Genomic DNA, 25,387 nt, shown 5'->3' with positions numbered 1-25,387 from the left:
GATACAACACTTTAGGCAATCCTCTGAGGCAGCACACCAACTCAAGCAACCAGTTGGTACACCCAGCAGCCCAGGAAGATGAAGGTTGAGACTGATCAGCTCAAAGCAAACAACCTGATATGTTCTTGAGAAGCAACATTTAACAATATTTATCTCCTCCCAGTGTCCAGAATGACTTCACTTCTCAATTCAGCTAACAGGAGATATTCCCATTTTTCTGATGAATTTGTATTTAGGGCTTCATGACTGTTTGCCACTGATATGCTACACAAGTTCAGTCTCTAGAAGAGTGGGGTGGAAGGAGGACTTCATCCCAAACCAGTTTTAGCCACAAAAGAGAGTAGCAACCAGGCTTCCTGCGAAAGACAAGAGTAATTGTCTCCATGGACAATATACTTTTGTGGCTGCAAAAACAGGAGTGCCTCACTTTTGGGAAGATGACCAGCCAAGCACCTTTTTGTTCAGGTCAGGCTTCAGCCTAGCAGTAGGGAGCCAAGAAGACTGCTGGCTTTCTCTAAGCATAATGCAAAGCCATGCTTGGAAGGCTCCATGCTGGTCTGCTCTGACAGGGGTCATTGGCCCAGCTACAGACAAATTAGTTAGGAACACAGGAAAGGGCCTTTACAATGGAGGAGACCCTAGGCTAGCCCAGCCTTGTCTTTCTGGGTTTCTGGTAGGATTCTCTCCTAGCCCCATCTGGAGATCTCTGGTGGGTTTTTTTTCCCTTCCAGGAGTCTTCTATTCAAGTATAAACCAAACCAGAACCTGCTTAGCTTCTAATCAGACAATCTGTTCAGGGTGGCATGGTGGTCACCCAAAATTATGTTTGCCACACTGGAGCCATTACATTGGTCAGTAGCAACATAGAAAGTTGCCTGTGTACAGAATTAGACTGATGGGAGCTCATGCTAGCCCAGCATTGTCAACTTCTTGCAGCTATTGCTTTTTAGAGTTTTAGCCTGGATTCTTCCTGACTCCCGATCTGGAGATCCCTTGGTCTTTCATCCAAGTACTAGACAGACCCAAAAGTGCTTAGCTTCCAAACCTAGACAAGACTGGTGTGCTGTGGATGGCATCAAACCAAGTCAGCTCTGTTGAAGACTTTAGGATTATATCAAAATTGTATTGTTTGGAAATGCAAAATGTCAAGCAAGGGCATGGAAAATGCAGGTAGATGAGCGGCTGCAGGAAACGACATTTACTCCTCCCAAGCTTTGTTTCTCAGTGTTGCAGTGTTTCCATGTACTTACTCAACTTCCCTTTGTTTATGTGCAGCCTCATACCCGCTGCTCAGCTTCCAGGTATTATGAGAGAAGACAACTGCAGCAAGATGGCTGTGTTGTAATCATACTCCGCCAGATCCAGCATCCTTGGAAATCAACAAAAACTTTGATTGATCTTAACAGATTTTGCAGCAAGATTAAAGCAACATAGAGTTCATACTGGCTTTATGAAGGGAGTCCAGTGATAGTAAAATGATACCATTTGGTCTATCAGTAGCAGCCAGTAAGGCAAGGATGAAGAAGTTTCTGGGAATTCCCATTCCCTTCTTTTTAAAGCTAGCCTCTGGTCATAGAACAACCATTATTGCTGTCCTCTTCAGGCCACAGAGGAAGGCATTCTTGTCCTTTGAAAGCTGTAGCTACAGTCCTACATCCAGGAACCTGGGAGTAAGTCCCACAGAACACAGTGGTGATACTTTTGAAGATGTGCTGGAGGTGATTTTTATCACAACAAACTAACACACATGCTGCTGTAATCTGGAGGTTATAGGCTATGCTGGGTGGCTGCAAAAATCCAAATAGAGTTTGAATCAAATGTGGAAAGCCAGTCCAATTATGCCGACGGTCCAGAGTGTTGCCAAGGCCATACATGGTGAAGGCATACAGTGAGTTGGAGCCAGTTCCAGAATTAAGGATCTGGACATTAGGAGCAGACAAGGTTGTCTAGAGTGCTCCAGAAGTGAAGAGGGCAGGATTGAAGTACCCTGGTCCTCCACAGCCTCACCCCAAACCATCTGCAAATATTTCAACCAACTCTCAGGGCTTTTTGCTTTTGGGGAGAGCCCTGATTCCAAGGATCCTTCCTACTCCTGAGCAACCCAGTGCTTCTGGGCCCTAGGCTTAACTGACAAGAATCTGCACCTGTGTGATCCACACAGCACCTGTGTGCAGCCTTGGGCTCAGTGGTCATTCAGCTTCCATCTCCATAGCTAGTTTCCAGTTTGCTGTTGCTGAAGGGCCTTGTCTAGCATCTCCAGGCATACGGGTATTGGCTTGAGTCCTGAGGACTGATGGGGGAGCTCTGCCACAGAATCTTCTTTCTTGTCTTGGGTCATGCATGGTGACAAAAATATTTTCAAACTTGTCTGATTTTGCTTGTGGATGAGTTGATTGGTTTGATCCTTTGGTAGATGACATGCAAATTAGAGGCACACATTGTTATATCCAAGATCTTTCCAGCTGGAAATGTGAGACTGAACTGGAACTTTGGGTGCTATTCGTCTAGACTACCGTGTTTTTCCTCTTTTTACTTGGCCTTCCATCTGGACTTGTCTTTTTTGCTGAGCATCATGCATTTCAGCAACATGTTAATGAAGAGGAGGCATTTATCACAGTCTTTAAGAGGAGATATTTATCACACTATTTTAAATGGTTTTGGAACTAAAGCTAATGCACAATGGCATTAATTTTTGACCAGGAAGCACACAAAGCAGTCTGTTATCACTTAGCATTGCAGTGATGGGCTGTCAACCTTCCAAGTGAAACTAACGTCCTTTAATGCACAGCTCCAAGTTATTTATGGCCACATTTTTATGGACATGGAGCTCTTCCAATCAGATACAATAAGCACAGTTTTTCTTTCTTTTTTGTCATGTCCCATTAAGATAAAAGATAGGCGCAGTACCTGGACTCAGTTCCGTTTCTCACTGCTTCACATCTACAACTAGGAAGGAAGAAACTATTTCTCTGGAGGCACATCCAGCTTCTAAGAATGTCCATCCCCAATGGCATAAAGTGTCACTATGGTTTTCTTGCATTTCACACAACTGGTCTTGCCAGAGGGGCAACAGGCACACTGCTCATCTGTTGCAATGGTACATTCAGTGCTTTTCATCAGTATATCAACATGCTCAAAGTGGGTAATGAAGATAGCGAAATATTATTATTATTATTAACCTTTATTTATAAAGCACTGTAAATTTACACAGTGCTGTACATACAATCTTTTTAATTAGACGATTCCCTGCCCTCAGGCTTACAATCTAATATATCTTTCATATATCTTGGCTGCTCAGTCATTAACAGAAATGGAGACAATGCTTGAAAAATCAGAAGAGACTAAGACTTGGAAGGGCAGCCATAAGAGATCTAGATAAGATCCTCAGATGTAAAGATATAGAATTAAATTAAAAGGCCAGGTTCATCTAGGCCACAGTATTTCTGATTTCTATGTACCGATGATATTCCAATCGAACTGCTGCAGACCACATTGACAGAGTCAACTCTAGTGCTAACCAACATATGTCAACAGATAAAGAAAACAAAATGATGGCTGACAGATTGGAAACGTTCAATATACATCCCCATCCACAAAAGAGGAGACACAAAGGACTGCAGCAACTATAGGACCATAGCACTCATCCTCCACACAAGTAAATTTATGCTTAACATTCTGCAATATAGACTCCACCATACATGGAGAGAGAAATCCCAGAGGTCCAAAGCAGGGTTCAGGAAAGGAAAAGGACCAACCATATCACAAATATATTATGGCTAATGGAATGCACCAAGGAATTCCAAAAGAAAACCAGCATGTGCTTTAAAAGCTTTTGACTGCATAGATCATGAAGGGCTATGAAACGCCCTTAAATACATGATAGTCCTGATGAGGAATCTGTACTCAAGACAAGAGGCTACTATCAGGACAGAACATGGAGAAACAGAATGGTTCCCAATTGGCAAAGGAGTCAGACAAGGCTGCATCTTATCACCCTACCTCTTCAATTTATATGCAGAGCATATTGTAATAAAAGCAGGCTTGGAAACAAAAGGAGGAGGAGTGAAAATAGGAGGAAGAAATATCAACAATCTAAGATATGCAGATGACACCATAATACTAGCAGAAAACCTCCCAGACCTGGAACAACTAGTAAGAAAGATCAAGGAAGAAAGTGCAAAGGCAGGCCTACTGTTGAGCATAAAGAAAACAAAAATAATGACAAAGGAGAATCTTGACAAATTCAACCTAGATAATGAAGAAAAAGGAGTGGTAAAAGAGTTCTCATACCTGGGATCAAACATTGATAGAAATGGAAGAAGATTAAGAATGGGGAGAACAGCTATGAAAGAACTAGAAACGATTCTCAAATGCAAAGATAGACATACAACTGAGCACAAAAGTTAGACTCATACAAGCCATTGTATTCCTTATTGCCATGGATGGATGCGAGAGCTGGACGGTGAAAAAAGCGGATAGGAAGAAAATGGGTGCGCCGCAACATTGGATTGTCCAGACATATAACCTGTATTCAGGCCAAGAGGCTACTATGAAGACAGAATATGGAGAAACAGAGCGGTTTCTAACTGGCAAGGGGGTCAAGGAAGGCTGTATTTTGTCGCCCTATTTATTTAACTTGTATGCTGAATGGATAATATGCAAAGCTGGATTAGATTCAGAGGAACAAGGTGTGCAAACTGGAGGAAGGAACATAAGCTAATTAACATATGCAGATGATATTATATATTACAGAAAATAGCAAAGACTTGACTGAAGAAAGTCAAAAAGAAAGTGCAAAGGCTGAAAAGAAAAATAATAACCACAAATGACTGACATAACTTTAAAGCAAACAATGAAGACATTGAGATAGTCAGATATTTTCTCTGCTTTGCCTCAGTCGTTAATCAAAATGGAGATTGAAATCAAGGAATCAGAAAACCAGGACTTGGAAGGGCAGCTGTGAAGGAACTAGACAAGAATAGCAAAGCCAGAGTTGTCCATGCCATAGTATTTCTGATTTCTCTGTGTGGTTGTGAAAATTAAAGAAAGCTGATAGGAAGAAAACTCAGTTGAAATGTAGTGAGGGAGGCACACATTTGCCAAAGTATGTCTCCAAAATATGATAGGCGCAGTTGAGCCATCTTCCTTTCTAGTGAGAGTTTGGGCCTGTCTTGTTCTCAGATCCATGCATTTGTCTTTTTAGCCGTTTGTGGTATCTACAGATCTCTCCTCCAGCACCGCATTTCAAATATGTTCATTCTCTTCCTGCATTACTGCACTACACACTTACAGTGATGCTATTTCACTTTTACTGGTCTGGCTGCCTCCAGTTGCATTCTGAGATTTGTAGTTCACTGAGGCCTAAGAGAATTTTAAATGCTTCTCCTTAAACTATAAATCCCAAAATGCAATACGAAGCAGTCAGAGCAGTTAAAGTGGAATAGCAGTGCTATAAGAGTGTAGTGCAGTTATCTAGTTCCTCTCAGGTTTCTTCACTGTCCAGCTTTAATACTTGTACATTTCTTGTAGTTATTAACTGCCCCCAAGTCGATCTCAACTCACGGTGCTGCTTTGCTCATAAACTCATAGCCATGATCTCCTTCTAGCATGTGACCTTCCTCTCTTTCTGCTCCTCGCCACCTTTCCTAGCATTGTTGTTTTTTCCAGCAAGTATTCCCTTCTCATGATGTGCCCAAAGTATGACAGCCTCAGTTTTGTCATCTTGGCTTCCTGGGTAATCTCTGGCTTGATCTGCTCCAGGACCCATTTGTTTGTCTTTTTGGCCATCCATGGGATCCTCAGCACTCTTCTCCAGCACCACATCTCAAATACATTGATTCCTTTAAAAGTGACCCACAGTTTTTCATGCTTTACATAATAAAAGGCTTTTTGCTTATTATATCTTCTCATTGCTCAGGGAATTGAGGAAGGCTTAACGCTATGAAAAGGCTGGTGTAGCAAGAGCTGAAGAGCTGTGGACAATGAAACCTCCTGGTACTTAAAGTCTTCAATCGAGGTGATAGTGGATGGGGATAGTGATGGGGGTGTGATTTTGATTTATATTCCCACTTTCTCTCAGTCCAGGACTCAAAGCAGCTTACAACATTTAAAACAGAGATAGCTAAAAGAGTTCACAACATACAAAAATTAAAACTGGAATTAAAACATCAACAGAATTGAGGCGGTGGGACAGAGAAACTATCTCAAGGCACAGGCAGGCTCAGATGAAAGATAATAATCCATTGGGTACTCTTTTTCCTGGATGCTCCTCCTTTGGAAGTGAGACAAGTGGGTAAAATGGCGTGAGAGTCTTCTCAGCACTTAAAGAAGGGGATTTTACCCACATCCAGGCACTGCTAATGTTATTCTATTGTAGGAGCTAGGCAAAGTTTGTGCTGCTCTCCTAGCAGTTTAACCCAGAACCTGGAAATGTTACATTTTTGAATTGCATCCCCCAGAATCCACCAAGCAAGCATGACTGGCTGTGCCAGCAACTAACATTTCCAAAAATATATGTTTTCAAGTGTCAACATGACCTGCCCTTCTAGAAGTTGGCTGACTTGACTGTTGAGTTTTGGTTTTCATCAATACCTGTTTTGATTTATTGATTCACCTGTCAGCCACTTTATCCCATTTTATTATGCTTTATTATGCTGTTTTATGCTACTTGATTGTTAGCTGCCTGGAATATAAATCCATAAACAAGATAGAAACTAAACTAAAAATATTGATAGTAGGAAGAGAGAGAGAGAGAAATGGAAATAGTAGAAAAATAAATTTGGTTACCTGAAGGTGTTATGGAAGGTTAGTTATGTGATTTGCAGGTGTAGTCAAGAATTGTAGTCATTTATCTTTGAATCAGTTAGCAAGGAGGAGTTTGAAAAGCCTACAGCCTGCTCTTTACCTGATCTGCCCCAAACTGGCTCAAAGGCAAAGCTCCCTACTGCGGAGTCATGATGGCAGATGGAAGGAGGGGGCCACGGCGGCGTCCCAAACCAAATCTTTGACCACTTTGTGAAGAACCTGCATGAGGCTTGCAGGCCGGCTGGCTCTGGCCAAAGGTGGGCAGGTCTGTTTGCTCCTGGTCTGGAATGGAGCCCTTTCGGGTGGCTCAAAGGTCACAAGGCCTCTGAGTCGAGCTCAAAAAGCTGCTCTATCAGCTGCCCACTTGGAATCAGCTTTTTTATTTAAAAAAGAGTAATATATATTTATACTGTGTTTGTTATACTTCTCTACTCAACTAGATAGATTTAAAAGAAAACAAATAAATGCACGGCAGGCTAGTGACAACAGTGTGGAGGTAAACAGGGCCGCCGCAAGCAAAGGACAAAATAGCGCTCTCCCTCTCCACCCATCCCAGTTCCACATACATTTAGAATTAACTGTTTCTCATCTTTTTACATGTACGTTTTAAAATGTCTCAATATTGTTGACTATTTAATTCTGTTTTAATGATGACTTTTTGTAACACATCTGAAGTCCCAATCTTGGGGGAAGGCAGGGTGAAGTAACAACAACAATTCTACCAATGGAACCGTATCTTCCAACACAGCAGCAACCTAACCAAGAGGGTGCAAGGCAGGGGGTTTGGCTGGGGAATACTAATGTCTGCCCTCCAGCCCCTCACTCTTCCTTAATGTTGCCAGAGTTAACCTGGATTGGGCTCCTGTACCTTCAGGGATTATGTAGAGGAGGGAATTGTCAGCAAGCCTGCTGAAAGTCCGTCTTTCACCATCAAATGGTGAGTCCCACTTCTGGAAAAAGAGCGGGATACAAATATCATCTTCTTCTTCTTCGTGGTTTCTGCGAATCATACAAATGGGTTGTACTGCGCCTGCGCAGTGCCTTCGGAAACTTCTGAAATCACTAGGCAAAGTACTCTTTGCAACATGTTGAAACTTTTTGGCGGTAGCTCCGCCCATCCCTTATAAAGCCCCTGCCTTCCCGCTCTTTCCCCAGTTCCTTTTTTCCGCCGCGTTAGCTGCTTAGGGAACTTCGCTGTTGGAAATCTCAGTTTGGAATCACGTTCTTGACCTCGGACCGTTATTTGACCATTGACCGTTATTGACCATTTGGCTTGGACTTTGGACTGTGTTTTTGCTCGCTCCTTTTGATTTGGCAATCTTCCCGGACCGGCATTGACCTCGGACTGTCTGACTACGAGTTGTGAGTGGACCATGCCATCAGTCCCCTTTAAGAAATGTTCTGTTTGCGGGGGTAAGATTCCCGGTCAAGACCCCCACTCGGCTTGCCTTCTTTGTTTGGGCGAGGCGCATGTTCCTGCATCCTGTGCCTTGTGCAAATCTTTAACTCCTCAGGCCAGGAAAAATAGGGAGACTAGATTAAAGGCCGCTATTTACACGAAGGTTTTCACCGCGGGCGCTATGTCTTCCCTACCGGCTCCTTCCACGGCTGCAAACCCGTTGCCGACCTTGCCCGAGACTCCGGCCCAGCTTGTTCCCGCCGAGCCTGGTAGAGCTGGAGATGTTGCTCCCACCTCGTCATCCGTTCCTCGAGCCTCCCTGGATGCCCCGGACACCGAGGCCCCGTTGGAAGGCGCACCTCGATCCTCCAAGAAGGATAAACAGGAGAAGCGCAAGAAGAGCTCAAAGGAGAGCCGCGCTTCAGACAAGGATTCGAGCTCCCACAAGGGTTCTGCCTCGAAATCCTCTGTCCCTCAGACCTCTACCGCCAAGGCCTTAAAATCTCCAGACCCAGCCAAGGCCCAGGCCACCGTGCCGCTGGCGCCTTCGGCTTCAAAGAAGACCCGTGCGAGATCCCCGGACGGAGGACACTCGGCCGCCAAGCGCCACCGTTCTGAGAAACGAGATACGGACGGGTCCAGGCATAAGGAGACCCCCCGAGAGCCATCAAATGCCGATCGGAGGCCTTCGGATTCTCGCTCCGCAGCTAGAGCTCTCCGGACCCCCGAGACCGTCGACACCCGTCCCGGGCGCCGAAGCACTTCCCCAACCGGGTCCCGGCCTCTCTCGACGTTCCGTCATGCTCCGGAGGACATCATTATGGACCTTTCCGAGCCAGCATCACCTGCCAGCCCGAGAGAGGACATGCGATCCCCCACCCCGATGCCCACGTCGATGGTTCACCGTGCCTTGGTGCATCGTGCCGCCTCGCCATCTCCTCCATGCCCCTCCGAGGCCGACTATTTCTACGATGAGGTGACTGACACCTACTACATGGCTGTTCCCCGCGACTCCATCAAATCCCACTTCGGGACGCCTGCTGAGAGACCTAGACCAACTGCATCCTCCAGGCCCTCCCGCGCGGTGACAGCTCCGCCTAGCCGCGTTTCGGCGGCCACCGATCTGGAGGTCGTTGATCTGGAGTCAAGACAGGAGACATCCTCTCAGGCTCACTATCATCCTGGAGACGACTCGGATGCCTCTTCTGACGACAACTATCGGCCGTCGAATCAGGAGTTTGCCCAGCCGGGTGCAGTGTCCCCCTCGGACGACGTACGCACATTTGCCGAGCACGTGATTAAGATGGGGAACGCTCTTGATATCCAATTTGCCCAGGCAGAGGATGAGGCCTCGGATCCAATCGAGAGGAGGATTCATGGCAAGCTCCCCACTCCACCTGCCATTCCTCTGCTCCCTTCATTGGAGAAGCTAACCAGACGTTCGTGGACAGCCCCAGCATCGACAGCTGCTAGTAACAGGAAGATTGAATCCCTGTACAGAGTGGCCCCGCGCCCGACATGGCTGCTTGAACATCCGCGCCAGAACTCAGCCATCGTGGAGGGTTCCCAGCGCGCCTCCACTCCTAAAGCTTCCTTGATGCCGTCGGACAGAGAGGCTAAGAAAATCGACGCCCTCACTAAAAAGGCCTATTTTTCTTCGGCCCTGGGGATGAGAGTAGCCAATTACAACGTGTGTATGGGCGCATACATACAATGGCTCATGGAGAAGATCTCCCCTCTCATTCCGGACCTTCCCGATGACTCCCAAGACATCCTCTCCGAGGTCCGAGACGAGGCTCATTCAATTGGCAGCTGGATCATCACATCGGCAAGACATTCTACTGACTGTGCCGCGAAATCCATGTCAGCAGCCATCGCCTTGCGGAGGCATGCATGGTTGAGGTCCTCCGATTTGAACCAGAATGCCCGCTCCACAATCGAGGACATGCCCTTCGATGAAGACAGCCTCTTCCACCGCGAAACGGATGAGAAGTTGAATTTCAAGTATAGGATGAGGACTGCAGCCAGGAAACACGGTATGTCGTCCTCTCCTCAGGCTTCTTCCCGTAAGCGCTTTACAGGCATCCGTCAGTGGTATGGCCAGGGCCAGAGACCCTATCAGCAGGACCGCCCATTCCAGCGTCAGGACCAGTCCAGACAGCGCTATCCCTCCCAATCCTCTTCTTCTTCGGGACGTCGTTCTGGCTCCAAGTACAAAAAAGGCTACAGGAGGCAGGATCCCGAACAAAATAAGAAGAGGAACTGAGGGGACGCCGCGTACTCCATCACCCCTTCCTCTCCTGTTTTCCTAGATAGACTGAGGCCATTTTCCACCGTCTGGGCCTCGATCTCCACCGATTCTTGGGCACTTACCATCGTCCGTAGAGGTTACGCCCTTGAATTCGAAGAACTCCCACCAACTGGAGTTTTCCTTTCCACCCTCCCCTCGGACATCCTTCTCGACGAAGTACGCACCCTCTTAGCAAAAGGCGCTATTTCACCGATAGATGCCATGGACTTTCCTAGATGTTTCTTCTCTCGCTATTTTACAGTCCCCAAGGCCGATGGGGGCATCAGGCCCATACTAGACTTAAGAGCCCTTAACGCCTATCTCTCCTACAGGCGTTTTCATATGATAATGCTTGCTTCTATCTTGCCTTTATTATACCAGGGCCTGTGGTTTGCGACGATCGACCTAAAGGACGCCTACTTCCACGTCAGCATCCGCGAGAGTCACCGCAGGTTCTTAGCCTTCGCCTTCGGGACCAACGCCTACAAGTACAACGTCCTCCCCTTCGGTCTGTCCACAGCCCCTCGAGTTTTCACCAAGTGCATGGCACCTGTAGTATCCCATCTACATCGCCGGGGCATCAGAGTCTTCCCGTACCTAGACGACTGGCTGATTGTGGCGCCATCGGACCAAGAGCTCAGCCATCACATTGCCGAAACCTTAGAGCTCCTACAAAGTCTGGGACTGGTTGTAAACCTCGAGAAATCTCAACTACTGCCCTCCAGGCGCATAAGGTTCATCGGCTCAACCCTCGACTCAAACACTTGTGTCGCATCCTTGCCCTCCGACCGTTTCCGAACCCTCGCCCGAGCCATCGGCAGATGTGTCGGCCAAAGAAGAGTCGTTGCCAGGGACGTCCAGGTAGTCCTAGGGCATATGGCGTCAACAACCTTCATAACACCGTGGGCAAGGCTCCGGTCCCGACCTCTCCAGTCCTGGTTCCTGTCCGTCTTCGATCCAGAGGCAGATCACCCGTCACGTCATCTCACGATCCCGAGGCCAGTCGCCCGCTCCCTCCATTGGTGGCTCGACTCCCGGAACGTTTGCGCCGGCATGCCTTTTTCACAACCCCAGCCGGAGGTTGTGTTGACCACCGACGCATCAGAGGACGGATGGGGAGCCCACACCACAGACTTGTGGGCCAAAGGCCAGTGGTCCCAGGATGAAAGGAGGCTCCACATCAATGCCCTAGAGCTGTTGGCGGTACAGAAGGCTCTAAGGGTCTTCGAGTCCTCCCTATCCAACAAGGTTGTTCAGCTCAGGACGGACAACACCACCGTCATGTATTACCTGAACAAGCAGGGAGGAACCAGATCTCGCACACTACTCGACATCACACTCGAGGTCTGGGATTGGTGCATAGACCGGAACATCCTACTCCAGGCAGTGCACCTGCCAGGTATCCAGAACGACCTGGCGGACCTCCTCAGCAGGTCTCCGTCTCAATGCCACGAGTGAAGACTCCACCCTGACACGGTGCTCGACCTCTTCAGTCGGTGGGGAACCCCACAAATAGACTTGTTCGCGACTGTCCACAACACCCATTGTCCCCAGTTCTGCTCCCGAACGCCGAACGAACAATCCCTCGTGGACGCGTTTGGGTTCCTCTGGTCGGGGGTTATGCTGTACGCGTTTTCCCCCTTCCCGTTGATCACCAGGACAGTCTCCAAGATGACATCAGATGCCACGGATGCCATCCTGATCACTCCATGGTGGCTGGGACAACCTTGGTTCCCCTGCCTCCTCCACCTCTCCCGGGCCAACTTCCTCCGGATCGAACACAGACCGGATCTCCTCACGGTTCAAGAGGGTCGGGTTCGACACCCGGACATCGATACCCTTCCCCTGGTGGCGTGGAGGATCCATCCCTAGCATGGCTACCGTCCCCCGTACGCAGAGTCATTCTGGCTGCCCACAAGCCAGCTACTCAGAAGTCCTATGCTTTGAAATGGAACAGGTTCACCAGGTTCCTAGCCAGCAGACAACTGTCTCCAGCCCAAGTCACGACACCGGTGGTCCTGGACTTTTTGATGTCTTTGATCGACTCAGGTCTCTCTCTCACCTCCGTCAAGTGTTACTTGTCGTCCATCTGTTCTTCTTTTCAGTTTAATGGGAAGCCCTCCTTTTTCAAGGACCCCTTGGTGAAGGATTTCCTCAAGGGATGCAGTAACCTCCATCCGCAGGCATCTCTACCACCCCCGGCCTGGAGCCTTGATGCGGTGCTACGAACATTACAGTTCAAACCGTTCGAACCCTTGGCCACCACGGACATCAGACTGCTAACTTGGAAAACAGTTTTTCTGGTGGCCATCACCTCTGCCCGCCGTGCGGGCGAGCTCTGTGCCTTGCGTCGAGACCAACCATACCTCAAATTTCACCTGGACAAGGTAGTTCTTAGAACAGACATTACGTTCTTGCCTAAAGTTGTTTCTGTGTTCCACATGTGCCAGGACATTGTTCTCCCGACTCTGGCCCCGAACCCGACCACCGATGCCGAGCGAGCCCTACACACCTTAGACGTTCGTAGAGCCCTGGCCTTCTACCTCGACAGGACTAGAGACTCTAGCCGCTCCGAAAGACTGTTCCAGTGCTATTCGGAGTCCAAAAAAGGACTGCCTGTGTCGGCTCAGAGACTCTCTAAGTGGGTATCTAACACTATTTGTTTATCTTATGAGCTTTTGGGTAAACCCTTGCCAGCTAGGGCTCGGTCTCACACTACCAGGGCAGTTGCAGCATCTTCTGCCTTTTTGTCAGGTGTGCCCTTGGATGACATCTGCAAGGCTGCAGTGTGGTCGCAACCTATAACCTTCATCAAGCACTACAGGTTGGACACCAGGGCCAGAAGGGATGCAGCCTTTGGGAGGGCTGTCTTGTTGTCTGGGTTGCACTGACTATGGTCTGGGGTGCACATGTTGTTTTTTCCTTTTTTGCATCACTTCATAAACAAGATGTTTATCAAATTTCTGGGCTCATGATACTATTGGGTTGAGTTCATGAAGCTTTGTTGGTTGTTTACCTTAACCTTATGGTGATAATAATAACAACACCAATTAGACCACCGCTTTGTGTCTTTCTCTTGCTTATTGGTATTAACAATAGTGTTGGAGACAAGGTTAATATGACACTCCCTCCACCATTGACCTTAGCTTGCTAGTCTCAACCCATTTGTATGATTCGCAGAGACCACGAAGAAGAAGGACAGGTTGCTTACATGTAACGGTATTTCTTCGAGTGGTCATCTGCGAATACATACAAATCCCGCCCATCCTCCCCTCAGTGTCCTGCTCTTTATTGGCTCACCCTTATCGCCTACTTGGCGGAAAAATTGCGGAACTGGGGAAAGAGCGGGAAGGCAGGGGCTTTATAAGGGATGGGCGGAGCTACCGCCAAAAAGTTTCAACATGTTGCAAAGAGTACTTTGCCTAGTGATTCCAGAAGTTTCCGAAGGCACTGCGCAGGCGCAGTACAACCCATTTGTATGTATTCGCAGATGAACACTCGAAGAAATACCGTTGCAGGTAAGCAACCTGTCCATCACCATCATTGTCATCAAATGTTGAGGATCCATCTCCAGTTTTCTATCTGGCAATCCTATGCCTGCTCCCTGCCCTTGGCATCTGCCCACCTGAGGAGACCCTTGTGGGAACACTTGGGGCACTTATGGCCAAAGGCAAGCAAGAGGCTGCAAGTGGCCAAAGGCAAGCAAGCTGTCTTACCTGCCTGGCAGGGGCCTGTCCTCTGCCACACTTTGCTTTATCTTGGCCTCAGCTCACCACAGAAAAGTCAGTGTGGATGGTTCCTCCTGCCAGGTGCCATTTCAATTCCACACACTTTCTTTTTGGCCTGCACATGTATAAATATTATAATTGCCACCTTACAAACTGGCAAGAGACAATAGAACAAACTCCGCCAAGAAGGCCAGGAGCACAGCTGTTCTGCACTCCGGTTGTCCAGCCAAACCAGTTTTGGTGCTGCTGGTTCGTCCTTGGTGGCTGTCAGCCAGCTTGGTGTTTTCTTTATTACTCCTTCCCTTTTAAAAAGGGAACACCTTGGAACATGAGGTCCTTGGCAGGCAACCATTGAGGGGACTAGGAGAGAGAAAGGAAGAGAGCGAGAGACTATAGAGCTGGAGTTGTGTGATCAGTAAGACACAGAATCACAAGAGTCCAATGTCACAGCAGCTTGGAACAATTCTTTGTGGATTATGACTTACAGAGTCCCCCAGACAGCATGGCCTCACACAACCTGGGTGTGGGTACAAAAGTTAATTCCCCCCAACAAAAAAAAATAAGACGTAGCATGTGAGCAACCATCAAGAAGTGGACATGACCTTCTACAGTATGGGCCAGCAAGATTACAGCATTTGAAATATTTTGGTTTTGCAAGGGAGAATGAACTGTGCAAAGAGTTATATCTTCTTCATTCCAGACCAGGAGCCAGAGAATGCCCTCCCCTTGCACCATTCCTGCCCTCAGGCACACCCCTTCGGCGCTGGCTCTGCTCTCCCAGGAATGTGCTCCACTTGGCTCACTCCTTCTCTCTATCGCAATGAACTTCAGTCCCATCCTGACATTTCACAGCTCATGCCAGAAGGTTTACTACCCCCCCACACACACACACACCATGCACCACCAGCAACAGGAGAGAGGAAGCTGCCAAAAGGTCTTGCCCATAGTTTGGTTCTCTCTGGACGGATTCTGCAGCCCACCATGGACCGGACCCCAAAGACAGGAGCAACCAAATCCTCTGCTAAAGCAAGTAATCCTAAAGAGTCCTGCTGTTCCATGCTGAAACCTGCTATGTGTCTTCAAGCTTCTTGTCAACTTATGGCAACCCCATGAATTTCAGAGGTTTTTGTTAGCCCAGGAATCCTCAGAGGATGTTTCGCCAGTTCCTTCCTTTGAATTATTGCCCACAGCAACTGGGATTTCTTGGTGGTCTCCCATCCAAGGACTAACCAGGCTTGACTCGGCTTAACGTTCAAGATCAGTCAGCAGCTGGTACCTTCAGGGTTTTTAGGCAACTAAGAGCTTCCTAAACTGTTCTCTCATCTTGGTCTTCTCTACTGCTGGCCTTCAGCCGGTGGGCCCTCCTGCCAAGGAAGCCAAAAGTTGCTGCCAATACCTTTTTTAAGCGCTGAAAGAGACTCTTGGTCAGATTTGGTGGGACCCCTCTGAACGTCCTCTGCAAGACACTCTTCTGGGCAGAGGAGCATAATAATGCAGTTCATCCAAAGCAAATTGGAACTGGCCCTCTCCAGGCTGGAGAGGAGGAACCACCTTTGCAAAAAATGCCAGCTCCATATCTGTGCATGGCTCAGCCCTGGAATGTGGGTCCTTGGCAACTGGGCCTTGCATTCTGGATCCTGATCGCTGGAAAGAGCCAGCCAGGCCGAGGCTGTCAGCAGTAGAACCAAGTCCAAGAACCATCAATCTTCTTTTTGGTGGGAAGATGGAAAAATACAACCCATACAATTAAGAGAATGGTATGTTCTAAAACAGCGAAGGGAGGGCAGATGTAATCAGTCATCTCTGGGCAGTCATGAACGCAAGACAGAACCACACACCCCACATACCTGTTTCAGAAAGAAACTGGTTTGTACTTTTCTATCAAGGAGAGGAACTCCAAGATCTCGACTCTGCCCTGAGGCCTCCCTGTACAACCTGTCTGCTCTCTCACTTTTCCCTGTCATGATCTCTCCAGTAGGTAATGCAGGCAGCCTTGGGTCTAAAAGGATGGGAGATGCCCTGGAAAACAGAGTATCATACAGCCATGGAACAGCACACAGAGACACACAGCCTCCTGCCTTTCTTCAGTATGTTCAACTACAGGAAGCATCAGCAAGGAGCCGTTAAACCCCTTCAAACATTTCACATTCAGCAAATTGCAGACCCAGACAAAGCAAAATGCTCAAGCCAAAAAAAAAGTAGCTGGCAGGCACAAAGTATCAAAAATGCCATTTGTAAAATGCCATCTCTTAGCCTGGCATGGAAGAGTAAAAACTTACCACTGTTGGATCCCAGAAAGACATCAAGATGAGCACCAGGGGAGCCACCCCAAGGAAGGCAATTCCATAAAGAAGGGGCCACTCTAAGAAGGCTTTTCCCCTAAGCATCCTCTCACATCCCTATTTAGTAGAGGAAGACCCCCCCCCCCAAAGACCTGGAAGGATGGGCAGGCTCAGTTGAAGACTGAGGTAAAGGGGGTAAATGAGCAAAGAGACTGAACCCCAGCCTTCCTCGTGCGAGCCTCATCTTTGTGTTCAGTGTCTTGTATGACATCAATTTCCAGACAAGGCAATTCACCTTTGTTGAAATGCTCCAGCATTTCACAGATGAAAACTGGGACATGTGGACAGTTGGAGGGTATGGTGTTCTTGCTTACACTTCAAGGAGATCTTCCAGCTACTTCCCTTCCTTTTTGCTTTTTGGTGTTACTCTGCCTCATAGCTGGGACGGGGAGATGGTGGTGATAATGCTAAACTGAATTGCCCTTTATGAGTCCTTGCTCCAATGTTGAACCAGCCTCCTATGGAAGCAGGAGCCACCGTCCTGAGTTTCTCTCCAGTCAAGAGCCTCCTGCAAATGTTGCATCTGCTTCCAGACTTGATCTCAAGAGGAGCAGCAACAAGAGCAGTGGCACCTGTGCGGTTGTTGCCAATGCAGCACATGCCCTGCATATATTTCTGGCACTCACTTATGCAAAGGACAGCCATGTACAAGGGTGGTGTATTAAAAATCTTGCTGCATACTCTAAAGATGTGAGCACACCCACTTCCAGATCTTCATCTGCTTGCTTAGGGCAGACTTGTCCTTGACAGACAGACAGAGACCCCGTGGGAAAGGGCTGCAGGATTTTCACCTATCCCCATCTCTCTGGCCTGGATGTGGTTCCCCTTCCACTTACTGGCACAGTGTGGAAAGAATCCAAGTGGGAAGGCGCTCCCACCCCATGGAAGACTGGCCCTGGCCTGGCCCCCACACTCGCTTGTCCCTGGGGCTGGCATTCTCCTTGCCTAGTGGGCAAATGTGTGTGTGGGGGGGCAGAATGGAGACAACCTGCCATCTCATGTAGGTGCCCCCCCACCAGAGGCAGCCTGTTTATGCAATGGCCTCATTTGCACAAACACAGCCATCCCTCTCCAACCCAATTACAGCCTGTTATTCCTCCTGTTCTTTTTTGCCCCCTTTTCTGGGTCATTTTGGCTGCCTCCCCCTCCCAGAGTTATTAAGGGTCTATGGCTTCCTTAATTATCATTCCATTCTCTGGGAACTGGCTGCCTCCCAAAGGCTCCCTTTTAACTCATTCTACTATACAGTCGGATATTGCAATACTGTATGCAGCCAAGGCTGAATTTGGCACAACCCCCCCCCCGAACCCCAGAAAGAATGACATCAGCCTGGAAAATCTTGGGGGGGGGATTCCTCCTCCAGAGCACATCCCTGCTTACAAAAGCCATGCTGCATCTGGCCCTGGCTCTGGGGGGGCTCTCTTGCCCCACTTCACTTGGCTGCGTTGACATGACCAGCATCTCCCCTCTGCCAAAATTCCCACTGCATCCTCCGAAGGCAACCCCAAAGAAACCCACCTTGAAAGTTAACCTTGTTGGGCAAAATTAGAGGGAAGACAGAAGAACTGAAAGCCAGAGTCATACAAATGGAGGGTGCCTTTGACCAGACACCAGAAGCTCCCCAGAGAAGCCAATTCAGCATGTTTGATCCTCTGTGTGTGCCTGCCACACCTTTGAGACTATTTGTCCGCATCAGAGTTTCCTCTCTCTAGTGACAATGCAAAGAGATGGCATCTCAGAAGGAGGGAGAGAAGGAAGGTCCCTGTGATCAAGAAAGGACATGACGGCGGAAAAGCCACAAACTCAGGGAGCAAATGCATGGAGGAGAGACATTTCTCAAGAGTTGCCATGCAGATGGTCCCCTTTAGCTCCTTCATCTCAAAGATTTTCCACTTCTGCCACCACCACTTTGTTTGCAAGCATGGAGGGGTCACCGTGGGCATGCCACTGCAGAATTTGGGAGATAGATAAGCTCTACCCATTTTCATCCTAAAGGATAACACAACATCAAGATTTAGAAAGGAGCCTGGAAATGCTACTTTTTGGATTGTGGCTCCAAATCAACCAGTGAAGAAGTCATCTTCATGAGAAGAGTGGGTTCTTCAGGTTTCCTCAATGTTAGGGTCTCCTTCCAGGCAGACTTCAGGTAGCAGGGTCTGCATCTGAATGCTTTGGTATTATAGCAACACAACCATAAAGACTTTAGAGACAGTTGAGTCAAGCTGCTAAGAGCAAGGCTGTTGGTGAGCTCCAGACCTTGCCTGCTGATCCTTGATCCCCCCCCAACTTTTCACCTTTTGGCCTTTGCCTCCTATTCTAAGCCTGATGGGCTGGGTCACCTGTGAACCCTCCAGGTGACTGAACCACCCAAGCTCCCAAGACTCTCCTTTTTCTGGGGATGAGATGGCGGGGGGGGGGGGGGGGGGGGGACTGTTTCTCCTGGACATCTTCAGGAGCAGCAATCCACATTGTAAATAAGTTTCTGCTTCTACACACATGCGCGTGTGTGCGCGTGCACACACACACACACTTTAATAAAACACTTCCATTTTCCTTCCTTCCACTTTGCTTGGGGAAGGTTATACTGGGCAGAGCTACATAGAGCCAGCCCTCCCTTCCTCATTGGGTCTGCTAGTTCAGGGGAAAATTTATTCCTCCTATCAAAAGGGGCTCCTTAGTAGCAATTATTTCCAGATTTTGGAACAAAAAGATCATTTTTGGTATAAGATTCATTTTTACCACCAAAATCCTCCCTATCCAAGATAAATGTAACTTTTTCCATCTTGTCAAAAAAAATTTTATAACTTGCCAATATTTGCCATAATTGTTTTTAAACAAGGCTGTGTTCTTTGTGGTTAGATATATCTCCAGATATCTTATCAACTATTGTATTTTAAATCTTGAATTATCCATCAATTTTTGTTTCTCATCTTCATTCAAATTCATAGGTAGCATTTCAGTTTTTTCTCTATTTATTTTGAAAACCAAATTCACATATATTTCATGTATTCTGTACCATCCTTTCTATATTCATAGTTACAGCCACTGTGTGTGTTTTGTGCCTTTAGGTCATACCTTACCTATGTTGACTCTGTCATGGGGTTTCTTTGCAGGATTTATTAAGAGAGGGTTTGCCATTGCCTTCCTCTGAGGCCGAGAGAGTGTGACTTGCCCATGGTCACCCAGTGAGTTTCCATAGCCGAGAGCCCTGGTCTTCAGAGTCATAGTCCAGTGCTTAAACCACTACACCAGCCTGACTATCACCAGCAAAATGCAGCCAGTTTTCTATGCAGTCAGTGTTTATTTTAAATTCCTGTACTTTAAGACTTGTTTCATTCTGTGAACTGTAGCATATGAAAATACACTGAACAGTCCTGGAGGCAATCCTCACTTGATGGATGGATGTGGAATTGGGCAATGTCTTCCTTTCAGTTGAGTGGTGTTTATTCTACCTCTCAATCCTGAGCTTTCTATAAAAGACGCTATTTATTGTTGTTGTTATTATTCATAGTTTGTTCCTGTTTTCTGCAACACAATGAACTGTCTTACTTCAGACAAAGGCCCTTTCTCATTCAGTAAATGCTCTGAAATTTAGAGTTTTCCAATTTCTGGATTTCTTTGCATATTCTGATTACCATGAACAGAGCTTTCTCCCCCTCTCTGTTTTCATAAACTAAACACATTCTCTCTTAATTGTTTATTGACCTTTATTGCCCTACTCCTTGGAATTACCTTTGTTGGGATTTCTCAAGCCTGGCTTAATCCGTTTATAGGCTTGTCTGTGTTTGCCTTTGGAAGAGGCAGGAGTCTGGGGACCCCTAGACAGGGCTGGAAGTTAGAGAGGGGTTTCTCCAGAGGTTCAGAAGACATCCATCTGATAAGGATCCCTGCCATTGGATTGTCTTCCTGTCTTCTGAGGCTGTCTAAATACAATCCAAGAGCACTCCCTCCTCCGCTTCGGCCATATTCTACCTCCTGTTCTTTGCCTCTTATCAGAAGCTCTCCTCCTCCTGAGTAGACCTCTGAATACTCCTTTATCATCTCATCTCTTCACACTTTTCAACTTGTTAATATCTCGTGGTCATATGCCTTCAAGCTACCGCTGACTTATGGCGAGTCTCTCTTAAGATTTTCTTGGCTAGATTTCTTGGTTATTTCTTGGTTAGATTTCTTGGCTAGAGGTTTGCCAGAACCATTGCCACTGGTTATGTAAAGAGACCCAGTTTTTGACATAACATTGCCCTACAAATCCAGTCCTAACCATCCGTTTATTCACTCACTCTAGCAAGGAGCAAAGGAGAGCAAAAGGTTACTTCCAGGGATTCTTGTCATCTTTTATTGGCTTTGCATTTAATTCAATCAGCTGAATTAAAAGCACAAACAAATCTTGCAAGGAGCATTAGGACTGCTCCCGACTGCTGGCAAGAGCCCTATGGGGACCCTCAAGCTAGATGCTGAAAAAAATGGAGGAAGAGAAGCAGAGGGAAAGGAGATGGGGAGATTTGGCAAATGGAGGAGTCTGTGATCGGGGTCACCTTTGAACTGGGCCCAGGCCTCCCCTCACAGCACCCCCCCCACCCTGCGAGCCTTCTCATACACACACACACACACACGCTTCTCCCTCTTCTCCACTGGCCCAACAGGACTTTGGACCTTCCGGCCACTGATCCACTCAAAGCAAGGCTGGCCTCGGATGAACAGGCACAAATCCAGAGATCACAGGTCTCCAAAGAGGGGGAGGAGGAGAAAGAGGCATCGGTCAGTGCCTGGTGGTCAGTAAGAACACATGCTCACACATGCATGCACACAAGCCAGCCTTGGCTCAGAATGCAAGAAGCAGAAGGCCGGGCAAGGAGAGGGGGCAATTCGTAGTGCTCAGCAGCCCCCAAACTCAACAAAGAATCCCCTCACATCCCAAGGCCTTTCCCGTTTGCCTCCTGCCTCTCATAAACGCACCTGACCCCAAAGCTGCAACTTGAGCAGTGGTTGGAGTGTCAAGACATGCGAGTGAAGAAAGCAACAGTGCAAGGCAAAGGCATCAACCCCTTTCTTCCTCTCCACTTCTCTGGTGGGAGTCAAAGGAGTCTTGTTTTAGCTACACAGGATTCAGTGTTGGGAGACCTGGGCACCTTTTGGACTATGTGAGCAGAGCACTTTCATTCTGCTTTAACTGCCATGGCAACATCCTATGCAATCCCTAAAGTTTCCAATTTAGGGTTCCCAAACCTCCCTAGGATTCTGTAAGATGCAGCTGTGACAGTGACACTTGAGAGTCACAACACTACAGCTGTGGACTGTGAAAAGGTCCTCAGTTAATACATATCCAGTTTGGATTATTTTCATTGGAAAAGGTGGGAGTCATAGACCAGGGGCATCTAAAAGACCATATCTCTGCATACAAACCTGAAAGGATGCTAAAGTCTTCATGGGAAGGCTTTCACTCAGTCCTGCCATCCTCACAGGCTTGATAGTAAATGACAGGAGAGAGAGGGCCTTCATGGTGGCTGCTCCCACCCTCCGGAGCTCCCTTCCACAGGTTTATGGAGGTTTCTAATGTGTAATTCACTTTTTAATATACAATTCACTTTTAATATGCAGTTCACTCTTATTGAGGTGTATGCCTTGTTTAGTTGTTTTTTTTTACTTTTCTGTGTTTTAAAAATAATTTTATACCGATTTTAATAGAATTTTAAATGTGATATTTTTAATGGTGTTGTGTCAGGAGGAGGAGGATGAGAGCCAGTGTGGGGGAAGAGGCCCCAATCCACCCCAGCAGCCTGGATTCTCTGCCTCCGACCCACAACAAAGACGCAGGTGCCCTGCTGGTTGTGATTGTGGCAGCTGAGCTACAAATCCCACCGCTTTGCTCCTGGCAACAGTAAGAATTGAGCCAAACCAGAGATTTCCCTAAAAAGCTTAGGCTGAGATGCCTTTTGTGAAATGAGAGCGCATTTTTGAAATGGTCAAGATCTATAGTGATCCAGCAACAGTTGTTCCCTCATCACAACAGTCATCAAAGGCAGGCCAGGACTGCTGAGAAGCAGTCCTTTACCTGATAACTTTTACATGAAAGAATTGCATTTTCTTATTGCAATTCATGAGGAAGTAAACAAAGATAAGAATGACAGAAGGGGAAATTTTTTTGGAAGTCTGAGCCCAATACTGGCCCAACCCCCTTGAATCCGCACAGATCAGCCATCAGGAGTTCACCAAGCAGGTCCAGCTCCATCTCCATCAGGGACTAGCCTGAAGGAAGGAGACTCCGCCCTCCATAACTGCCATCCGCCGGCCTGAGAGGGAGTTCACCAGGCAGGTCCAGATCCATCAGGACTAGCCTCGAAGGAAGGAGACTCCGCCTCCATAACTGCCATCCGCCGGCCTGAGCGGGAGTCCACCAGGCAGGTCCAGTTCCATCAGGACTGCCTGAAAGGAAGGCGGACCTGCCGTCCCTCCATTAATGCCATCCGCCGGCCTGAGAGGGGAGTTCACCAGGCAGGTCCAGCTCCATCAGGACTCGCCTGAAGGAAGGAGACTGCCGCCTCATAACGCCCATCCGCCGGCCTGAGAGGCGTTCACCAGGCAGTCCAGTTCCATCAGGACTAGCCTGAAGGAAGGAGACTCTGCCCTCCATAACTGCCATCCGCGCGCTGAGAGGGAGTTCCCCCGGCAGGTCCCGCTCCATCAGGACTAGCATGAAGGAAGGAACTCCGTCCTCCTTCCATCACTGCCCCTCCGCGGCCTGAGAGGGGTTCCCCAGGCAGGTCCCAGCTCCATCAGACTAGCCTGAAGGAAGGAGACTCGCCTTCCCATAACTGCCATCCGCTGCCTGAGGAGGGAGTTCCCCCGGCAGGTCCAGCTCATCCGGACTAGCCTGAAGGAAGGGAGACTCCGTCCTCCTAAACTGCCATCCGCGGCCTGAGAGGGAGTTCCCCAGACAGGTTCCAGCTCCATCAGGACTAGCCTGAAGGGAGGAGGACTCCGCCTCCATAACTGCCATTCCGGCCGGCCTGAGAGGGAAGTTCACCAGTGCTAGGTCCTTAGGTTCACATCAGGACAATAGGCCATGAAGGGACGGAAAGTAGACTCTGCTAACTGCCATCCGCCGGCCTGAGAGGGAGTTCACCAGGCAGGTCCAGCTCCACCAGGGCTAGCCTGGAAGAAGGAAGAGCCCTCCCTCCAATCCATCTGCCTTGGTCCAGGCCTCAGAGGCAGAGAAGAACCACTGGACCTCATCCCCTTTCCCTCCACCATTCCTTTCTCCTTTTGTTTCGTGTCTTTTAGATTGTAAAAGATTGTATGGCAGAGAACCATATGTACAACGCTGTGTAAATTTACAGCTCTTTATAAATAAAAGTTAATAATAATCAGCCTTCCCAGGCTCAGTATTCTCCAGTTCTGTTGGACTACAAGGTTCATGATCCCCAGTCAGCTTGGCCAACATGGCAGCTGGGATCCTCCAAGCAGGATGGGGTGATGGGTAGGAGAGCCTTCTTTGCTCCATGTTATGCCCCTGCCCAAACCTCTCTTCCAAAGCAGCTACAAGTGCCAAGGGATTAGGTTTCCTGGGGACCCTCCAGTGAGCCTCTTCTCCTCCATCCCTGAAGATGACTAAGATGCTGTCTCTGGGTTCCTTCTGCATCTCCCTTCTTATCAAGACCTGTCACTATTTCTGTTCAAGGATCCTGCAAAGCTCTGGCCTGCTGCAAAGGGAACCAGCTGGAAGGAAGTCTGAGAGCTAAAGTCATCCCCAGAGAGAGAGAGGGAGGGAGAGTATGGCTACCTGGAGACAGAAACATCTGGGCCATGATGTCACTTCCTTAATGGAGAGACAATGGAGAATCTTAACAAAAGTCCACAGCAAAGGTGAGCAAAGGGCAACAGAGCAGGACCCAGAGAGGAGGGGAAAGAGATTTCCCAAATGCACCCCTCCCATGTGCCTTCCCCTGCACATTTCCCTCTTGTTTCCACAGAAAACAAATGTTTTCCCAGACCTGCTGGACTTTCATGGACCTCTTAGCATGCCAGAGTAGCTGCTGTTCCTTTCATGTAAGTTTAGCATTCCTTACCATTTAGCACCATATCTTGGAGGTGAGGGAGGAGAGAGAAGGGAGTTCCTATGCAGCTGGAGCAGAAGGGCTTCCTAGGATCCAAGATCTGCAGCCATAGCAAAAAGAAAGTACAGTAGCCAAGTTGCCACTGATTCATTTACAGGATAGGAAAGAATTCAAAAGCTAGAGAAAGATAACAAGGAGGAGAAGGTTGTGAGTTCCAAGGGGCAGAGCCAAAGTAGGGCTGTCTCTGCTTTTCAGCAGCATCAGGCTGTGAAGCTACATGGAGACCTCTTGTGACAATCTGTTTTGTAGCAATTTCCTCAGCCCTTCTGTAAAGTTTCACATTAAACCAAGTTGGTTTAGCAAATCATAAGTTCTCCCACTCTGCTCTCCCACCCCTGAAATGCTCAGAGAGAACCCAGCAAAGAGAACAGATCCTGATGCATCAGAAGGTCCTCCTTTGCTTAGGTGACACAATATTTAAACCCACAATTCACACAACCACACACACATTCATCCCAGGTCATGAATCTTGTGCTTCAGATGCCAGGGGGCTCCAATTCTGACAAGCTCCCACACATGATCAACATCTACTGTATCACATGCATCTGAGGAAGTAGGTTCAAGTCTACGAAAGCGCAAGCTACCAGTTTCTTTCAGTTAGTCTCAAAGGCACTACAAGATCCCTTTTCATACTTAACATTTACAGAATGCCTTTGCTTGTCCAATACATGGTTACATGTCTATGATCTCAAACATCTTTCTGCCAGCCT

At 47.9% G+C, this 25,387-nt stretch overlaps 1 protein-coding gene across 3 annotated transcripts in view; it reads right to left on the bottom strand.

Moving 5' to 3' along the window:
• CGNL1 (cingulin like 1) overlaps positions 1–25,387 on the bottom strand; it is a 69,026-nt gene that overhangs the window by 40,749 nt on the left and 2,890 nt on the right. The window contains exon 1 of one of the 3 annotated variants that reach the window (XM_042471360.1): positions 6,787–6,913. The exons of the other annotated variants lie outside the window; for them this stretch is intronic. The gene's annotated coding sequence lies outside the window, so the exon portion shown is untranslated. Of the gene's footprint in view, positions 1–6,786; positions 6,914–25,387 lie in introns of those variants that run through there. 3 annotated transcript variants of the gene reach the window in all.

Source organism: Sceloporus undulatus, chromosome 6, assembly GCF_019175285.1.
Source record: "Sceloporus undulatus isolate JIND9_A2432 ecotype Alabama chromosome 6, SceUnd_v1.1, whole genome shotgun sequence".
Taxonomy (NCBI): Eukaryota; Metazoa; Chordata; class Lepidosauria; order Squamata; family Phrynosomatidae; genus Sceloporus; species Sceloporus undulatus.
The sequence above is the reverse complement of the archived record's forward strand: the minus strand, read 5'-3'. Positions and strand labels throughout refer to the sequence as shown.